Below are 22783 nucleotides of genomic sequence, written 5' to 3'. Positions count from 1 at the left end.
ACAAATAATTTCATTGGAAAAGACCTTGATGCTGGGAAAGACAGAGGCGGGAGGAGAAGGGAACGACAGAAGGCGAGATGGTTGGGTGGCCTCACTGACTCAAAGGACGTGAGTTTGAGCAAACTCCGGGAGACGGGCGAAGGACAGGGAAGCCTGGCGTGCTGCAGTCCGTGGGGTCACAGAGTCAGAACAACTGAGGGACTGAATGATAAATAATCTCTCTCTTCAACTGAGAAGAGCGTAATGTGAACAAACAAGTTTTTTCAAAAGGTAGGATGGAAAACACAAATGTGTTTTTAGATATACAACATATTGAAACTAATAACTTCTAAAGCAGATGCACCATGGCCCTTGAAGAGGGTGTATACACTCATTTTTTTACCTGAATCACCAATGTAACTCCTGTTTTTGGCTAATTATAGGATACTTCCCATAAATAGTCTCTCCTTCAGTATTTGAGAAAATAGCATGCTTACATGCACCTTGAAAATGGAAGAGCAGAAACTCTCATTGGCCTGAGGCACCAGCTGGACCACATGTCACGTCCTGGTTCTAAGACCCACATGGTCCTTGACTTGCTCCCGTGAAAGAGGGGTCAACACACATGTTCACGCTGACCCCAGGTCATCCTGCAGGAGGACGGGAATCCTCCTGATGCAGCATGGACGGACGCTGAACCGTGTGGGGCATACGGACTTCAGCATGCCTGGAGCCCCACCTCTAAAGAAGCGCTTTGCACACAGACACTGAGCAGGCCCTGGATTAGGAGAACACAGCCAGCAGCGGGACCTGCAGCCGGGCCTTTATGCGGGTCCCCAGGAGCCGACAGCAGCTCACAGCCCAGAACCCTGGGAGGAGCACAGAGCACGCCTTGTCACCCTTTAATTTGGTCCTGACTCTAATTTCACCGTTTGTTCCCGAGATCTCCCTGAGTTCCTGAATGCTGCTGACTTCTAGGGAGCTACATTGCAGGACAGTAGAAGCGCGGCGGCTGCAACGGACCGCACAGAAGCGCGGCCAAGAGGAGCTACCTACACCCAAAGTCAGGGGCAGCGATCGAAAGTGCCAGGATTCTCCAAGCCAGGCTTCAGCAATACGTGACCCGTGAACTTCCAGATGTTCAAGCTGATTTTAGAAAAGGCAGAGGAACCAGATTGCCAACATCCGCTAGATCATGGAAGAAGCAAGAGAGTCCCAGAAAAACATCTATTTCTGCTTTATTGACTATGCCAAAGCCTTTGATTGTGTGGATCATAATAAACTGTGGAAAATTCTTCAAGAGATGGGAATACCAGACCACCTGACCTGCCTCTTGAGAAACCTGTATGCAGGTTAGGAAGCAACAGTTAGAACTGGACATGGAACAAAAGACTGTTTCCATATAGGAAAAGGAGTACGTCGAGGCTGTATATTGTCACCCTGCTTATTTAACTTCTATGCAGAGTACATCATGAGAAATGCTGGGCTGGAAGAAGCACAAGCTGGAATCAAGATTGCCGGGAGAAATATCAATCACCTCAGATATGCAGATGACACCACCCTTATGGCAGAAAGTGAAGAGGAACTAAAAAGCCTCTTGATGAAAGTGAAAGAAGAGAGTGAAAAAGTTGGCTTAAAGCTTAACATTCAGAAAACTAAGATCTTGGCATCTGGTCCCATCACTTCATGGGAAATAGATGGGGAAATGGTGGAAACAGTGTTAGACTACTATTTGGGCTCCAAAATCACTGCAGATGGTGACTGCAGCCATGAAATTAAAAGATGCTTACTCCTTGGAAGGAAAGTTATGATCAACCTAGATAGCATATTCAAAAGCAGTGATGTTACTTTGCCAACAAAGGTCCATCTAGTGAAGGCTATGGTTTTTCCAGTGGTCATGTATGGATGTGAGAGTTGGACTGTGAAGAAGGCTGAGTGCCAAAGAATCGATGCTTTTGAACTGTGGTGTTGGAGAAGACTTTTGAGAGTCCCTTGGACTGCAAGGAGATCCAACCAGTCCATCCTAAAGGAGATCAGCCCTGGGATTTCTTTGGAAGGAATGATGCTAAAGCTGAAACTCCAGTACTTTGGCCACCTGATGCGAAGAGTTGACTCATTGGAAAAGACTCTGATGCTGGGAGGGATTGGGGGCAGGAGGAGAAGGGGATGACAGAGGATGAGATGACTGGGTGGCGTCACTGTGCTCTCTGATCACAGTGTGAACATCTCCACACAGTGGACTCACACCAGCCTGGAAGGATTTCTTCGGGGCATTTCTGAGGTGCAAGAAGCCAGACCAAATGCTAAAGGGGATGCAGAGATGACAAAAAAAAGAAGAGATAATAAGTAAAATCATGATGTTTGTAGTCAGTCAGACTTGGGTTAAACTTCCTGCTTTATCACTTCATGCCTATAAAATCTTGGGCAACTAGAATTCAGCTTCTTTCTTGGAAAATGAGAATAATGACATCCACCTTTGAAAACTGTCATTAGAGTTAAATGGGATGGTGTAAGTGAGAGACTCAGTACACTGTCTAATACAAAGAAAATTCGATAAATGTGGGCTTTTCTTATTTTAGTAATATCTTGTCCCTGGGGTTCAGAGAGATCTAATAGCAGTCAAAGCAGAATCCAATCAGAGTACACAGTAGGTGCAGGCATAGAGTAGGCACAGGGTATCCAGTAGGTACAGAGTATACAGTAGGTGCAGGGTATACACCCACTCCAGTGTTCTTGCCTGGAGAATCCCAGGGACGGGGAGCCTGGTGGGCTGGCGTCTATGGGGCCGCACAGAGTCGGACACGACTGAAGCGACTTAGCAGCAGCAGCAGAGTATACAGTAGGTGCAGGCTGTAGAGTATGCCCAGGGTATGCAGTAGGTGCAGAGTACACAGTAGGCGCAGGTGTACAGAAAGTGCAGAGTATGGCTTTTGGGGACTCAGATGAGCTCACGTCACTGTGCTCAGGTGGGGGTTCCGGTGACTTTCCCACAAGTTCAGCACATGAAGAAGTTCATCTGGTAAGAGCCTGCGCTCTGCAGCTCTGTGAACTTCAGCAAAGTACTTAACCTTTGAGTGATGATTCCTTATCTGTGGAATATTGATCGTGGAGGGGCCACACCTCAGAGGGTAGGGTAAGCACTAAGTTTAATAGGAACAAAAGATGAAGAGTGGTTCCCGGTACACAGAAAGCCACCAATGCATTAACCTTTAACAACGACCATGAAAAGGACACGAAGGCCATGAGGGGATGGGATCGTAGACCTCAGTAAGGCATCGGTGAAGGGAGTGAGACGCTGAAGGATGCGAGACCTTCAGCTGACGCGCCGGGAGTGGTTCACGCAGCGATCCTGGGTGTGCCTGGAGCCGGGGTCTGGCTCTGGGGGTGCCACACACATGGCCCGGGCATGCTGGGGTTTGCTGAGAGCATCACCTATCGCACGTCCAGCAACTCAGCCCAGCCCTCAACCACCTTGTTATGCCTCAGGAATTATAACAGCCTGACAAGCAGTGTCTCATCTAATCTTCTGGCAGCCCTGCAAGGCAGGTTGTAGCATTGCGCCCAGTTTATAGATTAATAAGGTGATTCTCAGCAAAGTCACAGAGCTCGATAAAAGCTTACAGAGTTAAAGCATGGCAGAGTGAGGCTGGAAACTCAGATCTCTCTGACTTCAACGTCTGTGCTTCTCCTAAAATGTGACAATGCTCCCCAAGGGGATAATCCACCCCAGGGACAATGGAATCCTGGGAACCTGCGTTGGGAGCCTGGATGGGTTCACATGGTAAGACCTGAATATCTCCGCCAACTGTGCACGAAAGATGAGCAAGTCTAAGAGCCCGGAGGTTTTAGGGCCACATCTGGCAGCCCCAGGAGTGCTCCACAGAGGCACTGGCAGGTGGGGTGGGTGAGGGGCGGGACACTGAGCCAGAGTCTGTGGGCTGCACGCTCAACCCTCCGACATGACGATGCTCGGGACAGTGCAGGAATGGCACCAGAGGAGCGGGTGCCGGCGGCGGGGGAGGAGAGAGTGGTCTGGGGAGAGCGCCTTAGGCAGGTGGCACTGTCCTGCCTCCAGGGTGAAGGGGAGTGGCCGGGCGGGGTTAAAGGTCACCATGAAAGTCGTGTGGTGAGGTTAGGGGAGCAGTGGCCCCAAGTCCAGCTGACATGCGAGACAGTGCGGGAAAGAAAGTGAGCGGGGAGGAGTGCCCGCGGCGACCGTTCCACAAGCTGCCTCGCGTATACCTCCATAGCCCCTGCCCAACGGCACCTGGGCTTTGCCACACCGGTTATCTTCACAGCAGCCTGCATATCAGCTATCATTTCCATCATTTCAGATGGGGACGTCGACACTCAGAGAGGCCAGTGAGTTCCCAAAGCCTCCAAACAGACTGGGTTTGAACCCACGCGAATGATCCAAAGCACCTGCTTCACGTTCTGTTTTACAAAGAATACTGGAAGCCGTGTGAGAAGTGAATGCAACTCTAGAGCAGATTGTGAAAAACAAGGGCCGCAGGGGGAACCGGGGGTAGACGCCCCCCGGATGGAGGAAACAGGGCTGCCAGGTGGCTGTGCCTTCAGGGAGGGTGTGGGCGAGCAGACGGTGCTGCGCTCTGCACCTGGCCAGCTAGAGTGGGAAGACATGACCCAGGGGTGTGGACTCAGCCCAAGGAGATGCTGGTGGGAGGAGTCTGGCTGTGGTTGCGAGATGCTGAGCTCGAGGTATCCAGGGTCACTGACATGGAAATATCCGGCCAGGGGCCAGCTGGGCATCTGCATCCCAGAAGCCTGCACAGGGATCTGAGATTCAGCTGCAAAGATGGGAGATGAGGCTGTGGGACAGACACCACCCTCGAAGCAGGCGTGAAAAAACGAGACGGGAGGAGGACCAAGGACGAGCCTTCAGGACAGCGTTGGAGCTCCCGCCTCACTCGAGTCCCTTTGAGTCCGTGAATCTAATATTTGCTCTGAAGGCCCGGCTTGAAAATTCACTTCTGATTCAGTCTTCTGATTAATATTAATCAGGGGTGAGAGTTGGGGGGATAACAGATGGGAATTCCAAAGCGCTAGAAATAGACCTGTGAGATATGGAGCAGAGTTTAAAAAGAGGTCATTTTCCAATTTTCCCAAAGCCCGGATATATTTCATTCCTGTAGATGCCTACTTTGGATGGAAATACTTTATTTTCTGAACTGCAAATGATCAGCTTCTCTGTCATTGTTCACTAGGAATGAAAAGTAGTGATGAAAGTATGGAAAATATAATCCCCCTTTGAAACACAAAAACTTAATTTCCATACATTTTGCATAAAGAACCAGTGAGGTGGGTGGAGCCAGTGTTGAGTTAATGTGCACAAAAGGCAACCAGCTACCCACATAGAAGTAGCAGAAAAGAGAAGGAGCAGAAAAAATGGGGAAATTTCTGGTTGAAACACAAAATTTATCATTTTAAGGCCCAGCTTTCCACATTTAGACCAAGCCATAGCAACTGAACGACACAGCCTACAAACCTTTTTTTTTTTTTTAACTTGAGAAACAGCCAGAGGTATAACAAAAATCACTCTTTAACACTAACACTAAACAATTTTTTTTTTTACATTTGGGAAACATGATGGTGAATAATAGATTGACCAATGGGAACCAGTGGTGATCAAGCTGGGCTCTCCCCATGGCTCAGTGGGCAAAGAAACCATCTGCAGTGTAGGAGACACATGAGTTTCGAGTTTGATCCCTGGGTTGAGAAAACCCCCTGGAGGAGGAAATGGCAGCTCCCTCTTGTATTCCTGTCTGAAAAATCCTACGGACAGAGGATCCTGGCAGGCTACGGTCCAAAGAGACAGACACAGTATGAGTGCCTAGGCACGTACCCACGGTCCTGGGAAATCATAACAGAAACTCCTCCAAAAATCCTCTTTGTCATGAATTTCCAAAGTACTACCATCTTCCCTCCTGACCTGTGTTCAGCCTGGAGGACACCCTGCAGCTCTCCATCCTGGACTGTCTTTCCTTCACATGTTAACATCACCTCTGCCTCGAAATCAGCCATGATATGTTGAGGGAATTCACACTGATTTAATTATTGGCCTATATAAAATATAATTATGAAGATAAATCTGTAGGGCAGCCGGGTGGGGGGGAGGGGGGACAAACAATCCGTCCACAAGGTAAATAGAAAGGACCCTTCAGCTCTTCTCAGTTCACACAGAACGGTGGGATGGCTACAGAGTGAGCTGAAATCTTAGCAAAGAGATGTCAAGACCCGACTGTGTTGTCTGCCATCAGTAAGGACCCAGCTTTAGGGCTTTGTGACGTCTTAGCTCTGCTGAGCCAACACCGCGATCCCACGTGGAGCATCACTCGGTGCTTCCCAAACATCCGGAGGCTCAGCAGAAGGTTTTTAAAAACCCAACTCAATTATTTTGTAAAATACAATAGAAAAGAGTTTCTAGGAAAATACCGCGCACTTGAGTGTCACATCAGTGCCCAGTGGCCAAAGGCTTTTCTAAATGGCTTCGTCACTTTCTGTGTGTGGCCTTGGCCTGGGCTGACAACTGCCCCATCTCGTAGCAGATGCTGGGAAAACTGCCCCATCTCGTAGCAGATGCTGGGAGAGTCAGGTGAGACCACGGTGTGAGGCTTTGTTCCAGGCAGGCGCGGGCTCATTGCTGTTGCCAGTTGGGTTTTCGTTCCCTCGCTCTCCGTTCTCACTTGGATTCCTCTGTTTCTACCTGCAGGCTGCATGGAGATCCCAACCAACCTCTGCGTTCAAAGCCAAGCCCTGTCCTATCCCAGCTCAATGATGACCTGGCAGCCAGTCACCATGGCGAGTCCTCCCCGCTTAGGTGGCCTTCGGAGCTCTTCATCACATGGTGCACTTTCTCCTTCCACTTCCCCTCCGTCTGGCACCGCAGCTGTCTGAACAATCCTGTGCTTCTGGCCGCCTCCACCTTCTGCCCCTGCAGCACCTTCTGCCTGGATGCCCACCCCTCCACATTTGCAGGAACCGCGTCCTCTGTGGTTCTCTCAGCCAGAACCATCGCCTACTGCCCCCACAGCACTCAGGGTCTCACCAGTGCCTGCAAAGGCACCCGTGGCCTTCACCCCAATATTAGAAACGATAGGTGTCCCCGGTGAGAAGTCTGTGTGTACAGACGGCAGCCACTGTGAGCATCCTGTGCTGGCTTCACCACATTTCTCTCACTATGAGCGTGGCACGTTCTGCATTCACATACAATGACTTACTCCCAGGAAAAGATGTTCCCGAATCCTACCATGTGGCAGATTTACGGATGGGATAAATAGGAAGGGAAGGCCTGTCCTTTAATCATACATCTGGCACATCTGAGGTGAGCCCAAAAGGAACAGACAAGCAGAGAAGAAACGAGAAGCGTGTCCCTAATTGGTTCTCCACGTGTGCAGGCAATCTCTAAGATAATCAATCAAAGGACATCGCAGGACTACATTTTGATGTCGTTTGGTCGCTCAGTTGTGTCCAACTCTGTGACCCCATGGACTGCAGCACACCAGGCTTCCCTGTCCTTCACTATCTCCTGGAGCTTGCTTAAATTCATGTCCACTGAGTCGGTGATGCCATCCAACCATCTCATCCTCTGTTGTCCCGTTCTTCTCCTGCCTTCTATCTTTCCTAGCCTCAGGGTTTTTTCCCAGTGACTTGGCTCTTCGCATTAGGACCAAAGCATTGGAGCTTCAGCTTCGGCTTCAGTCCTTCCAGTGAATATCCAGGGTTGATTTCCTCTAGGATTGACTGGTTTGATCTCCTTGCAGTCCAAGGGACTCTCAAGAGTCTTCAGCACCACAGTCCCAAAGCATCAGTTCTTCGACACGCAGCTCTCTTTATGGTTCAAGTCTCACATCCGTATGCGACTACTTGAAAAACCGACCAGAAGGACCTTGGTCGGCAAAGTGATGTCTCTGCTTTTTAATACGCTGTCTAGATTTGTCATAGCTTTCCTTCCAAGGAGCAGCATCTTTTAATTGCATGGCTGCAGTGAGCATCTGCAGTGATTTTGGAGCCCAAGAAAATAAACTCTCTCACTGTTTCCACTGTTTCCCCATCTATTTCCCATGAAGTGATGGGACTGGATGCCATGACCTTAGTTTCTGAATGCCGAGTTTTAAGCCAGCTTTTTCACTCTTTAACTTTTAGTTCCTCTTTGCTTTCTGCCATTAGAATGGTGTCATCTGCGTATCTGAGGTTATTGATATTTCTCCCAGTAATCTTGATTCCAGCTTGTGCTTCACCCAGCCCAGAATTTTGCATGATATACATTGCATATAAGCTAAATAAGCAGGGTGACAATATACAGCCTTGACGTACTCCTTTCCCAATTTTGAAGCCATCTGTTGTTCCATGTCCAGTTCTAACTTGCTTCTTGACCTGCATACAGGTTTCTTAGTAGGCACATGGTTTGGTATTCCCATATCTTAAGAATTGTCTAATGGTTTGTTGTGATCCACACAATCAAAGGCTTTGGTATAGTCAATGAAACAGAAATAGATGTTTTCCTGGAATTCTCTAGCTTTTCCTATGATCCAACAGATGTTGGCAACTTGATCTCTGATTCCTCTGTCTTTTCTAAATCCAGCTTGTACATCTGGAAGTTCTAGGTTCACAAAGAGCACATAAAACTGTGAAAAATCAATTAATAAAGAAAATAGAGCACAACCTCCCATGGCTCAAAGCCCCGCCTGAGCTTGGCCAGGACTCTGGGCCTCTCGCCTGCCAGGCCAGCTCAGGACTGAGGAGACAGCAAGGAGCATGTGACACAGCACCCCAGGGTCCCCTTAATACAGACCTTAATGCCCTTAACATCAGCTGAAGTGAACAGACTTGATATTTCTGGCCTTCCTGGTCATCCAGTTGGATTTATTATGTCAGATACAGATTCCCGACCAAGGATGCTGAGGCTTTGGCTTCTGTTCCTGCTCCCAAGGAGAACGGAGGAGAGGGGCAGTCACTTCAGGGGGCTAGGAGGACATCACTCAGGGCCCCCATGCCTGCCCATGTGCATGTGTGTGTGTGCCTGTGTGCACATTGTGTGTGCAGGTGTATGCATATATGTGCCTGTGTGCATAGTGTGTGTGCAAGTGTGTGCCTGGTTGTGCATTGTGTGTGCCTACGTGTGCATGTGTGTGCACCAGTGTGTGCATTGTGTGCATGTGTGTGCATGTATGTGTGTGTGCATCTGTGTGCGCCTGTGTGTGCCTGTGCCTGTGTGCACATGTGTGAGCATTGTGCATGTGTGTGCGTGCCTGTATGCACATTGTGTGTGCATGCATGTGCACATGCCTGTGTGTGCATTGTATGTGCATGTGTGTGTGCCTATGTGCGCATGTGTGAGCACTGTGCATGTGTGTGTGCCTGTGTGCACATTGTGTGTGCATGCATGTGCACATGCCTGTGTGCATTGTGTGTGCATGTGTGTGCGTGTGCCTGTGTGCGCACTGTGTGTGTGTGTGCCTGTGTGTACATGTGTGTGTGAGGATCCCTGCCATCCTGACACTGAAGGCCTCTGCCTGTAGCAGGAGGTGAGCCGGTAATCTTGTTCTGTTTGCTTTGTTCCCAAGGTGATGATCAGGTCACAAGTGAACACAGCACCCAGAGTATAGATTTCTGAATCAGAACTTTGAAGAACCCTTAAATGTAAAATGTCCGTCACCAACACAGGCTGAGAAGGCCCACCCGAGGTCATCATCCGGGAGGGCCGCTCTTCACTTGTGTGCTCCAGGCGATAAAGGTAGCCTCTTGCATTCACAGCAGAAGACTGGCACACGTTAGAAATGACAGGACTTGAGAACTCGAATACTTGAAAGGCTCCCTGGCCCACCCACAGTCCAAGCCATAGACGGTCTTGGGAGGCGGGGTTTAGGATGTGTCTCCTCTGGACACAGGATGGCCTGTCCACGCACCTGCTGGACCCGCAGCGAGTCCAGTCCTCCTGCAGCCCCAGCAGACAGCAAAAGCCCTCCCCTGTCCCAGTGGCGACCTGACACCCCCCAATCTCTACCAGCATCTCATTGGTCCCCCCGTCAGCTCTTCACTCCCAGGGTTTCCAGCCAGGTCCCCCACGCTCCCTCCCTCCACATCCGCAGTCCTTCTCCCCCTACAGCCCCAGGAGCCTCGTAAAATGCCTGTCCAGGTGCATCATCTCTCCGCCCAGCACTGCCAGTGGTTCCTGTCACACTGGAGGTAGGAGCCAGAGCTCACACATACACACCCTGTGTGTTATACGCACACCCTGAACCATCTGGGATCTGATTCCTGCCCTGTTATCTCTCCAACCTCCTCCCTAAAACTCTTCCTCTTCCAGTCTTCTGAAGCCCCAGAGGCCTGTTGACAGTATCTCTAAGTGCCTCAGGCACTGCCTCAGGGCCTTTGCACCACCCTCCCGCTGCTGGGCTGCTTCCTGATACTACCCGGAGTCACCTATTGGACCCTCCAAAGGCTGCACATGGAGGGGCGCCTGCCTCCTCCAGCCCCAGCTCTGCCTCTCCCTCTTCCTGCCTCCCTTCTAACATTTGCATCTGCTTTACTGTTGTTCAGTCACTGAATGTTGTCCGACTCTTTAGTGACCTGTGGACTGTAGCCCTCCAAGCTCCTCCACCCACAGGTTTTTCCAGGCAAGAATGCTAGAGTGGGTGGCCATTTCCTTCTCCAGGGGATCAAACCTGCATCTCTTTCATTGGCAGGTGGGTTCTTGATCACTGAACCACCAGAGAAGCCCTTCTACCTGGTTGCTTATGGCCAAGCACACACACACTAAGACATTCTTCCCTTAAAGGCAAGGATTTTGTTTTGTTACTCTATCCTTGGAGTTAATGTGATCACTAGTTTTTTGAGGAAATCAATGAATAATATAAAGTTGATGATAGTGTAGTGAAGTCGCTCAGTCGTGTCCGACTCTTTGCGACCCCATGGACTGTAGCCTACCAGGCTCCTCTGTCTATGGGATTTTCCAGGCAATAGTCCTGGAGTGGATTGCCACTTCCTTCTCCACGGGATCTTCCCAACCCAGGGATCGAACCCGGGTCTCCCGCATTATAGACAGACGCTTTACCGTTTGGGCCTCCAGGGAAGTCTAAAATTGATGACACACAGTGTCAACTACAGATTGGCACTTGCCAAGAGCACTGCCCGCGACCAAACAACAGAGGCATTTGCCATCTGCCTCTACGGAGACTGAACGCTGCGCTGCTACAGCTGCTGCCCTTGAGTAATCCCTGAGGGCGCTCAGGGTGCAGTGAGGCGCTCTGTGCTCCGGGGAATCTGGTGGGATGGGTCTTTAGATAGTTGGATGTTTTTAGGGACAGACTTTATGATCTCAATCCCTGTATCTCCTCACATTTGGAGAAGCACTAAATCCCTTCATGGTGACATCAGATCCTCATGACTCACAAAAAAAGCCTTTTGTAAAACGAGCGTTTCATGGTTCACATGGTGCTGAACTCCCCTTCACCAAAACCATCTGTATTGACCCTCCCCCACTGTCGCTTTGGAGCAGTCTCTCAGAGCTATCTGAGACGCAACCTCCCAGGTTGCAGTCATTTTGCCCAATACAACTTAATTCTCAACTCTCAAGTTGTACATCTTAGTCAATAGCAGTCAGTAAGAAAAAGCCAAATATTAAACGAAAGGAAAAAAATCAATGAGAAGACAGACCACGCCAGGACTGAAGCACATGTAAAGACAACCATCAGTAAACACAGCCCTCGCAGACAGCAGCGATCAGCGCAGAAAATGGGGTCACAGAGGCCCTTTCAGGCCCATGCGTCCCTGCAGAACGTGGGGCGACAGTACTTCGCAGCTCTTCCCAGAAAGACTAGGTTTTCCACCTGGAAAGCTTTCCATTTCCCAGAAAATAGCCCCATTTCCGGCGCTGCAGCCAGATCTCGCTGCACTCAAGGAGGTGGAGGCCCAGGACTTGCAGGAACACGCAGATCTGGACCAGCTGAGGCACAGCCCGCCCAGCCGGCACGCAGCTGTGCTGCGGGAGCTCCCAGCGTGCGCTCTGCTCGGCTGCAAGCCTGAACGGTTTCTAAGGCGGGGACGGGGTTACAGGAAGGAGATGCGGGCTATGGCTCTTACCGCTCTGCGCATGTCGGGAGGCGGGGTTACGTGAGAGCATGGCCCGCATCCACCCAGAGAACACTGCTGTGGATGAAAACTCTCATCCATGCTCTTTGGGGAATTTTAAACCTTTTACCACTTTCATTAAATTAAAATTATGATATAAAGATCTCTGGGAACACTAACCAGATAATTGTGAGATGAGTGTGGAGAACAGTCTCCCTGCACTCACGTCATATGTTCGTACAAGGCACACGGAAGGAGGAGAGGAGGCAGGAAGGCAAACTCAGATGCCATCGTTTAATCACAATGGAAATTAAAAGTTTTCCTCCCAAAATCAAGAGGAATTGGGAAAAAGGATGACCTCTGTCACTCTTACAATATGAACCCTCTTAGCTTCTAATGGCAGTAATCCCAACTGTCTCTATGTTCTAGGAGGTGTGGCCTTGATTATTTTCTAAACTAATTTCTGAGACAAAAGGGAGTAGTCTGAGAAAGAAGGTGTCTGTGATTAAAATGTTTTTAAATAGACAGTAAATATTTGTACTCCGATACTTTGGCCACCTGATGTGAAGAAACGACTCACTGGAAAAGACCCTGGTGCTGGGGAAGATTGAAGGCGGGAGGAGAAGCGGACGACAGAGGATGAGATGGTTGGATGGCATCACAGACTCGATGGACATGAGTTTGGGTAAACTCCAAGAGTTGGTGATAGACAGGGAGGCCTGGTGTGCTGCAGTTCATGGGGTCACAAAGAGTCAGCCACGACTGAGTGACTGAACTGAACTATTAGTGCTGGGTACAGGACATCTTTAGAGACATCACTGCATGCATATTCTCAAAAGTCTCCTCACGGAGTCTCACAAAACCCACAGAGCACATCACCACAAGGCAAGAAGAGATCACGGGTGCATCCTTATGAACGGCCGCCAGAGTGAGTCCTGGGCAGACTCAGGCAGGCCCCTGCTGGGCCGGGTTCATGTGGGGGCCATGGTCCTGCCCTGGGCTACGAGGAGACCAGGACAGGGAAAGCAGGTCATCCTGCGAGTCCACTGAGGCAAGGTCAGTACTGTCCCAGGGACGTGAGAAATGGCTGCCAGAGCACAGGGTGGGGCCAGGATGGGAGTCACTGGAGATAGTGTCTCCAGGAGTGGACACTGGGAGGCCTGAGTGCCTGGGGCCATTGGGAAAGGGAATGTGAAGAGGATGTAAAGCAGTGTGTGTGCCTGTGTTTGTGTATGTGCACACACGTGTGTGCATATGTGTGTGCGTGGACACGTGCACACACGTGTGCATGCTCCCATGTGTGCGTATGTGTGCATGTGTGCCTGTGTGTGCCTGTGTGCGTGCGTGCATGTGCATATATGTGAATGTGTGTGCACCTGGGTGTGCGTGTGTACGAGTATGCATGTGTGTGTGCGTGTGTGTGTGTGAGATGCAGTGGGGTGTGCACGTGACTTGCATGTTCTGGAGCACCATCTAGCTGAGACCACCCAGCGCCCTGTGGCACAGGCATCCCAGGAAGTTCGCTCCTCTCAGCTCCACCTGCTTCTCCGCTCTGCCCTGTGTGCTCGCTCTGGCCACAGGGTGCCGTGTCCTGTCTGCATGATGCTTTGAGCACCAGACCCCAGCCAGGGGTGCTGCTCTGGGTCCAGCTGTGGCACTGGAGAGTGGCCAGCCTGCCGGGGGGTGGCTTCATTGAGGACAGGTCCAGGCCCGTGGCTGGGACACTGGGCCAGTGCACTTCCTGCACCAGGCTGGCATCGTCATGGAACAGAGATGCTCCTGTTCTGGGTCTCTAGGTGGCCACATGGTCGGGGTGGCCGGGCACCCTCTCCTCTGGTTTCAGCTGTACTGGCATGATCCCCACTCACACGCGCTAGCCTTCTCTGTCGCCCATAAGATCAATTCCCACAGTGCAGTGGGGGCAGTCCTGGGACCCTCAGATCAGCAGATCCCACGAGGACTCGGCGTGCTCCCCACACCTCAGGCCTCCTCCCTTCCACTTCCCGTGGAGGAGCACTCTGGCCACCCTCCTCTGCCCGGGAAGACCCTCCAGCACCTTATCAGATGAGGCTTCTCCCGTCCCTCCCTGCTGACCTCCCCTCTCCCCCCGACAGCTCGTGCTCCCCACCGCCGTGGGCCCACCTCTCCTCGCCCCCCGACAGCTCGTGCTCCCCACCGCCGTGGGCCCAGCAATCAGCTGCCGTTGGTGGTTTGTGGGCTGTGAGAGCGTGGACGCAGCGGTGACTCCCAGGCAGGAGATGCTCCGGGGCTCACACGGACACACCTGGTTCCAGCTTCCTTTTCAGAGAATGAGCTTTTTCATTCTGGGAGGGTTGTCTGTGATTGAAGCCAGGAAGGTGGGACCACTGAACACACGGAGCCAGGTCCTGAAGCAGGGTGCCCGCCTGCAAAACCAGGGCACCTTCACACTAGCCCTCCAGCCGGAGCCCAGACCTGCCTGTCCAGCTGCGTGAACATGCAGTCTGGGCAACCAGCCCGTCCCGCACCAGTCCACTCAGGGTCTGGGTCAAGCAGGCCTCCTGAGGTTTACAAACGTGTCAGTTCATTTGAAAAATCCCTTGGCAACTGCACACGGAGGTAACTCCACAAATACGAGGGTAGAGATGGGAGGATGGACGGGGACGGAGGAGACACCAGTATCTTCATGCTGTTCGCTGTCGTCCGCTCCCACTGGTCCTCTGCACAGGGTCCTGCCCTCCAAGCTCCTTACACTGGGGTCTCCTCATGCAGTGAAACTGAGAGCGGGCGACCACACGGGCAGGCGTGAGAGGCAAATTTCAGTATTTATTTATTTTAGACCAACAGGTCTAAATGGAACCTCGCCCTCTCTCCAGATGCACACAGAGAATGCTGTGTGTGTTCCACAGCTTCTTATCTCTTTTTGCATGCCTGCTTCCTTTCTCGGCACCAGATGCCAAGCCTGTTTAAACCCCTTGCCCAGGAAGCCCTCCCAGCTCTGCTGTCAGAATGCACGCACCCTCCCCAGAGCTGACCTGGCTCTCGCATGTGGCACTGAGTGCTCACTGCTCCTGCTCACCTGCTAAATCCTGACCTGCTGTCACCAAAACTCGGTCTGCTCTCATCTTTCCCTCCCTCCTCGCCAGGCACAGTGAGTGTACAAGGCGGGTCAACCTTGTGGAAACCACTGTTGCCATCTCTCACCAATGAAATGCAGCCGGTTTCCCTGGTGGCGGTGTTAGTTCCAAGGTGCAGGGAAGGGAAGAGCAGACGGCACACAGAGAAAGGATGTGGATGATGCAGCGCCTGATCCCACAGCCCTCCCACCTCCAAAACGGTAGCAGGGAACGCGGGTTCTGAAGAAAAGGCAACTGTCCAAATTCCCATTTCCTTTTGTAGCACAGCTATGGGTCCGGATTTAAATACTTTGGAAAAGAGCAGTGTACGATTAATCATGCAACTGCAGAGACTACAGCTCAAGTGTTAGGTAAGGACAGAACATAAGTGGCCCTTCAACAATTGTATTTAGAGAAAAAATGTAGTTATTTATGCTTTGCACCAAAAAAAAAAAAAAAAGAAATGAAAAGCAATTAAATCTAATCTACTAATCTAAGCTCTCCTGCCCTGAAGGAAAAAAAAAATATGTTAATATAGTCCCAGCAAGTTTTAAACCCGTTTTTATATCATTTCTTGAAATACTTTTCAAAATATATTCAATGGCACAAGTCACAGAAGTCACTAATTACTAAATCGATTCAAGTTTTGATTTTAAAATAGAAAAGATAACTATTGATTCTAAAATGCTTTCACATACAAAGCTAAGGGCTTTTTCCACAGAGCAATCGCCAATGTAAGAAGTCCTCGGTGGAAAATGAGCACGGAGGTTCTGCCTGCGTGAGAGTTGACGGTAGTGACCGCAGTCTGTGGAGGGCTCTGCCGTGTCTGAGGCCCCGTGGAGGGTTCACATGCAGCACACGTGCACCCTGTTCCACACCACAGCTCACGCCATCTCCACGGCGACCCTGTGAAGGTCCACGCCATTAACATCCACTGTTTAAAACCAACTAAACTGAGGCACAGAAAGAACATTTACCCCCAGTTTCCACAAGTCAGAAGTTGGCTTATTTCCTACAAGTTGGTGCGTGATACGTGATGCCGCTCAACTTTCTGTTCACTGAAACCTTTTACTATGGAAAATGTTACACAAATACAGAAGTACACAGAAGAGTATAATAAGCCCACTTACCCATCAATCAGTTGTAAGAATGTCATTTGGCTGATGACGCTTCATCCATACAACCATCAGTAACCATTCTATATTATCGGCAAAGTAAGTCCAGAGATCATACAGTTTTGCCTAGAAGTGTTTCAGTATGCATCTCTAAAATGTAAGAAATTTATTTCAAAGCACAGCCACGATAGTATTCATACTGTTCTTACAAATAGCTGAGGAAAGAAGTGAAGTGAAAGGCAAAGGAGAAAGGGAAAGATATACCCAACTGAATGCAGGGTTCCAGAGGCTAGCAAAGAAATATAAGAAAGCCTTCCTCAGCGATCAGTGCAAACGAATAGAGAAAAATGAGTGGGAAAGACTAGAGATCTCTTCAAGAAAATTAGAGATACCAAGGGAACATTTCATGCAAAGAGGGGCTCAATAGAGGACAGAAATGGCAAGGACCTAACAGAGGCAGAAGATATTAAGAAGAGGTGGCAAGAATACACAGAAGAACTATATAAAAAAAGTCCTAATGACCTGGATAACCATGATGGTGTGATCACTCACCTAGAGCTAGATATGCTGGAGTGTGAAGTCAACTGGGCCTTAGGAAGCATCACTACAAACAAAGCTAGAGGAGATGATGGAATTTCAGTTGAGCTATTTCAAACCTTAAAAGATGATGCTGTTGAAGTGCTGAACTCAATACAGCAGCAAATTTGGAAACCTCAGCAGTAGCCACTGGACTGGAAAAGGTCAGTATTCATTCCAATCTCAAACAAAGGCAATGCCAAAGAATGTTTAAACTCTCATACAATTGCACTCATTTCAGATGCTAGTAGGTAATGTTCAAAATCCTTCAAGCCAAGCTTCAACAGTATATGAACTGAGAAATTCCAGATGTACAAGCTGGATTTAGAAAAGTCAGAGAAGCCAGAGATCAAATTGCCAACATCCGCTGGAACATAGAATAAGCAAGGGAGTTGAAAAAAAAATCTACTTCTGCTTCATTGACTACGCTGAAGTCCTTGACTGTGTGGATCACAACAAACTGCGGAAAATTCTTCAAGAGATGGGAATACCAGACCACCTGACCTGCCTCCTGATGAATCTGTATGCAGGCCAAGAAGTAACAGTTAGAACCAGACATGGAACAATGGACAGGTTCAAAACCGGGAAAGGAGTACATCAAGACTGTATATTGTCACCTTGCTCATTTAACTCATGCAGAGTATATCACAGAAAATGCCAGACTGGATGAATCACAAGCTGAAATCAAGATTGCTGGGAGAAATATCAATGACCTCAGATATGCAGAGAAATACCGATAATACCACTCTGATGGCAGAAAGCAAAAAGGAAACAAAGAGCCTCTTGATGAAAGTGAAAGAGCAGAGTGAAAAAGCTGGGTTAAAACTCAACATTCAGAAAACTAAGATCATGGCATCCAGTCCCATCGCTTCACAACAAATAGAAAGAGAAGCAGTGGAAACAGTGACCGAGTTTCTTTTCTTGGGCTCCAAAATCACTGCAGATGGTGATGGCAGCCATGAAATTAAAACAGGCTTGCTCCTTGGAAGGAAAATTATGACAAACCTAGATGGCATATTAAAAAGCAAAGACATCACCTTGCCGACAAAGGTCTGTCTAGTCAAAGCTACGGTTTTTCCAGTAGTCATGAATGGATGTGAGAGTTGGGCTATAAAGAAAGCTGAGCGTCGAAGATTTGACTCTTTTGAACTGTGGTGTTGGAGAAGACTCTTGAGAGTCCCTTGGACTGCAACGAGATCCAACCAGTCAATCCTCAAGGAAATCAACTCTGGATATTCACTGGATTGATGCTGAAGCTGAATCTCCAATACTTTGGCCACCTGATGCAAAGAGCTGACTCATTAGAAAAGACCCTGATGCTTGGAAAGATTGAAGGCAGGAGAAGGGACGACAGAGGATGAGATGGTTGGACGGCATCACCGACTCAATGAATATGAGATTGAGCAAGCTCAGGGAGATTTCCAGTAATTCCTTAATACTGTAGAGCTGATATTTTAAATAGCCTAGATAGTTCAGATTTTAATGTATGAGGTCACAATCTTTAATAGGATGAAATATGTTTTTCTTCTGGCTGTATCTTAATATCTGTGTTTCATGTAAAGGGACACATATAAGGTGGAGAAAATTTAAGTTTCAGAGTGGTGTCACCTGGATGCAGAGAGCAGGCCATGGAGAAGGACGGACACCCTCACTCAGAGCCTGCCTGATGCACGGGTGTGCCCCCTACCCGCATTCTGGCGTCACTGCCTCTGATCGCTTGGCCCACTCTCGTCCTGCGTGGTTCCTCCTCGCCCAGCTTTGGGGGCTCCCAGCGGTGCTGGCCACTCACCAGGGGGCAGCTCCCTCAGGCCCCTCTGGGTCCCCTCCCCCTCACTCTCAGTCACTGTGACTCGAGTGTCACTTGGGCACATGGCTTGGGGACACCCTGCTCTCTGCCCTCCCCTCCGCCCTCCCCTCCACCCTCCCCTCCGTCCTCCCCTCCACCCTCCCCTCCGCCCTCCCCTCCGCCCTCCCCTCCACTCTCCATCCTCCCCTCCTACTCTCTGTCCTCCCTCCAACTCTGTCCTCTGTGACCCTTGCCACTGACATGCAGTTTTTGAAGATTAAAGAAGCCATCTGCCAGGTGAATCCCTTATTGTGGGCCTCTCTGGTCATTTCACGTTTCTTAGAATCTGGGCAGTGGAGACCCTGCAGGGCCTCCCTGGGCCCCTGGTCTGGGCACAGGAGACAGAAGTCCCTCTGTTCTGTGGTTTGGTGTGTTGCAAGAGTTAATGGTCTTGACTTTTCCTGTATTTCAGGGCTACTTCTCAGTGGGACTGTAGTCTCAAGTGCGAATAATTCCTGGTATACATAAAAAAGCACAGCTAGCATATTCAAAAGCAGAGACGTTACTTTGCCAACAAAGGTCCGTCTAGTCAAGGCTATGGTTTTTCCAGTGGTCATGTATGGATGTGAGAGTTGGACTGTGAAGAAGGCTGAGCGCCGAAGAATTGATGCTTTTGAACTGTGGTGTTGAAGAAGACTCTTGGGAGTCCCTTGGACTGCAAGGAGATCCAACCAGTCCATTCTGAAGGAGATCAGCCCTGGGATTTCTTTGGAAGGAATGATGTTGAAGCTGAAACTCCAGTACTTTGGCCACCTCATGTGAAGAGTTGACTCATTGGAAAAGACTCTGATGCTGGGAGGGATTGGGGGCAGGAGGAGAAGGGGACAACAGAGGATGAGATGGCTGGATGGCATCACTGACTCGATGGACATGAGTCTGAGTGAACTCCGGGAGTTGGTGATGGACAGGGAGGCCTGGCGTGCTGTGATTCATGGGGTCGCAAAGAGTCGGACACAACTGAGTGACTGAACTGAAGTGAACTGAGTGATGGAATCTAGAAAGATGGTACCAATGAACGTACTCACAGAGCAGTAACAGCAATGCAGACAGAGAGTACGGCCTGTGGACACATGAAGGGATGGGCGGGTGGGACAGACTGAGGACGCAGCGTTGAAGCGCACACTTTACCGTGTGTTGCATGGAGTGCTGGTGGGATTCGCTGGATGGTGAGGGGGCTCACACCAGCGCTCGCTGACGGCGTAGAGAGGTGGGCGGGGTGGGACGGAGGCTCCAGAGGGAGGGGACGTTCGTATGCCTGCGGCTGACTCGTGTTCATGTATGGCAGAAACCAGCCCATATTGTAAAGCAATCATCCTCCAGTTAAAAATAAATAAAATTAAAAAATGTTAACATTAAAAAGAAACACTGGTTGAAGACTGTTTACACGACAGCACGGCTCACTGTTTGTGGTTCGATGTTCTGTGGTTTCTGCATTTATGCTTATGGAAGCCACCCCGCGTGTGGGTGTTCGTCTCTAGACACCTGGGCGGTCAAGGAGCTCCTTGGGGGTCAGGGTTTGGGGCAGGGACGTCTCTCCGCCCCACCTGCAGCACCCTCAGCCCGGGCGCCGCCCCGTCCAGCCGATGCTGGGGGCCTCCAGCACCAGCCTTCTGCATCCTCCCCTTTGAAACAGGGACAGTCGTCCTTCCTACCTCAGAGAGCTGTCGGAAGTGCCCGCCCCAGCACGGCAGGCACTTGGCCTGTGTGAGAGGACTTTTCCAGAAAACAGACGCCAGTCTGAGCAGCGGCGGAGTTTCCTGAGCGTGGAAGGCACCCCATGATTGGGGGCCAGAGCCCCCACAGAGGTGACAATGCCCTTCACCTGGGGGTTAGGTGGCCGTGGGGCCTGCTGGAGGAGGCAGGTGTCAGACAGAGCCCCGGGGTTTCCAGTGTCCCCCCAGGCTTATCTGGTGGGCTCCACGCGCAGAGCGGGTTCTCATGTCACACTTACCAGCAGCTTAGGGGAAACGACTCTTGTTTCCTTTTTAACGAAACCTTTGGTAATCCTTAGGAAGGTGGGGGTGCACAGCTGTCCTCAGCTCCCCAGGGAGCCCAGAAGTGTGGTCAGGAAACCAGGCCAGGAGTTACTGCTTTACAGACACTTAGCAGGGTTAGTGTAGCTAAACTGAAATCATCTTGAGAAGAGAGTTGTTTCACGTGTCTGTTTAGGAATTTTCCTAAATACGGCCACTATCATCGAATATTCAAAATACTATCACGCGGAGTAGGAGTCGCCCTTTGTAGCTGGAACCGCTCCTGCCTGTAGCAGGTTCTTCAACAGCATCTTTGGGCCGAACTTCATCTCTCCAGAAGGTAAAACTGGAAACAATGGGTCCAGAACATGAAAGGGTCATCTCGCCTCAACCTATCATGAATAACACTCCGACCACTAAGACACTCCAACGGCGGGGTGGCACTTTGCTGGGTAGTCGGCCGTCCAGTCCTGGACGCGGTCAACTGGGCAGTAGGGAAGCGCCTTTCCGAGGGCTGGCGCCACGGGCTGAGAAGGGTCCGCTCAGCACCCTCCGCAGAACAGCACAGCGAGCACGGCACCGCTCTTTCCAATGATGTGGACCTAGAAAGGCTCGGGGGGCCTTTAGGAATAATCACGGTTACGTGTCCGCTGGCTAAGAATGAGAGCATGTGTCTGCATGCTCAGTCGCTCAGTCGTGTCTGACTCTTTGCAACCCCAGGGACTGTAGCCCACCAGGCTCTGTCCGTGGGGTTCTTCAGGCAAGAATGCTGGAGTGGGTTGCCATTTCCTCCTCCAGGGGATCTTCCCAACCCCGGGATGAGACCCACGTCTCCTGCATCTCCTGCCCTGGCAGGTGGTCCTTCCCCACCGCTGCTGACGGATGGAGTCCTCAGACGGGGCTGCCTGGCCACTCACTGGTCAACAGCGTCTCCCTTACGTTCTGCAGGCGGCGGGCCCTTCGTATGACCAGTCAGTCAAAGTAGAGGAGAATGAGCATGTAGGATCTGGAACTGAGTTCTTGGGAATTCAGACCATATACAGAAACAAAACTTTAAATATCACACTGTGAGATTACTTTTTCTTAAAGTTGATTTCATAAAGTCACCTACGAGCGGGGGACCATTCAAGCACTGATTCACGACCACAAAGGAATGCAGTCATGTGACAAGACACGAAAAGAAGGAGGATTTTAAAGGTGCTGTCCTTTTCAACTGCCTTAAAACGTACACGTCTCTTGACCAGGTTTTGTATTATGAATGTCTGTTAAGGAAATAATTAACATTGTAAAAATTTTAGGTAAAATATTGGCTATAAAACTTGTTTGCAAAACTTTAGCAAAATTTTAAAAAGTCAACTGATAAAATTACAATAGACAGATACATTTCAGCTTAGGAATGAAGTGGAATACTATTCATCAAGAAACATGATGTTATGGAAATGTACCTGCTGATACACAGTAGAAAGATATGTGTGATACATCAGGCAGAAGAGTAAAGAACAGAATGTGTGGTTTGAGCTGTCTTACTTTAAAATCACATGCAAAGAAAACAATCGCAAAGGTTTTAAACCAAGATATTAACTGTAATTACTTCTGAATTCTGGTATATTCAGTGATTTTATTTTACATACAAATACATTCCAACATTTTAATTTTTATACAAGTGTACACTAACTAGGTGAAGAAAACCAAAATTGAAAAACCTCCTTCTCTGGCAGTTCGGTATGAGTGGGAATGACCACATTTGGAAGAAGTGCCATAGAAACCTCAGGGAGAGTAAAGAGATGATGCTTTGAAACACGTATAATGTTTGAACAATTAAAAATCATTTGGCAAATAGAGAATATTGGTTCATTTTTCACAGTCCTGATGGGGATTGAGTTTGTCTTATTTGTAAGAGTCACATTTCCCAACCCAGCCACCCACGGTCAGAAGAAAAAGAGAAGCCCCGATTATGCTTCAAGGTCATGGACAGGGCAGGGGTCTCCCTTGCCCTCTGGTCAAGGGAATGCTCTCCACTGATAAGGCTGAAGGTCAATGAAGTGATGTCTCAAGACAAGTTGTGAAAGGGATACACGTGATCTCCTGGGACATGTCACCCCAGGAAAA

General features: G+C 49.7%; 1 protein-coding gene across 24 annotated transcripts in view; it reads right to left on the bottom strand.

Annotated features, from left to right (window-relative positions):
• MYT1L (myelin transcription factor 1 like) overlaps positions 1–22783 on the bottom strand; it is a 398154-nt gene that overhangs the window by 329421 nt on the left and 45950 nt on the right. The window lies entirely within an intron of this gene.

Source organism: Bos indicus, chromosome 8 (genome assembly GCF_029378745.1).
Source record: "Bos indicus isolate NIAB-ARS_2022 breed Sahiwal x Tharparkar chromosome 8, NIAB-ARS_B.indTharparkar_mat_pri_1.0, whole genome shotgun sequence".
Lineage (NCBI taxonomy): Eukaryota > Metazoa > Chordata > Mammalia > Artiodactyla > Bovidae > Bos > Bos indicus.
Note: the sequence above shows the minus strand (reverse complement) of the source record. Positions and strands in the feature narration are given on the sequence as shown.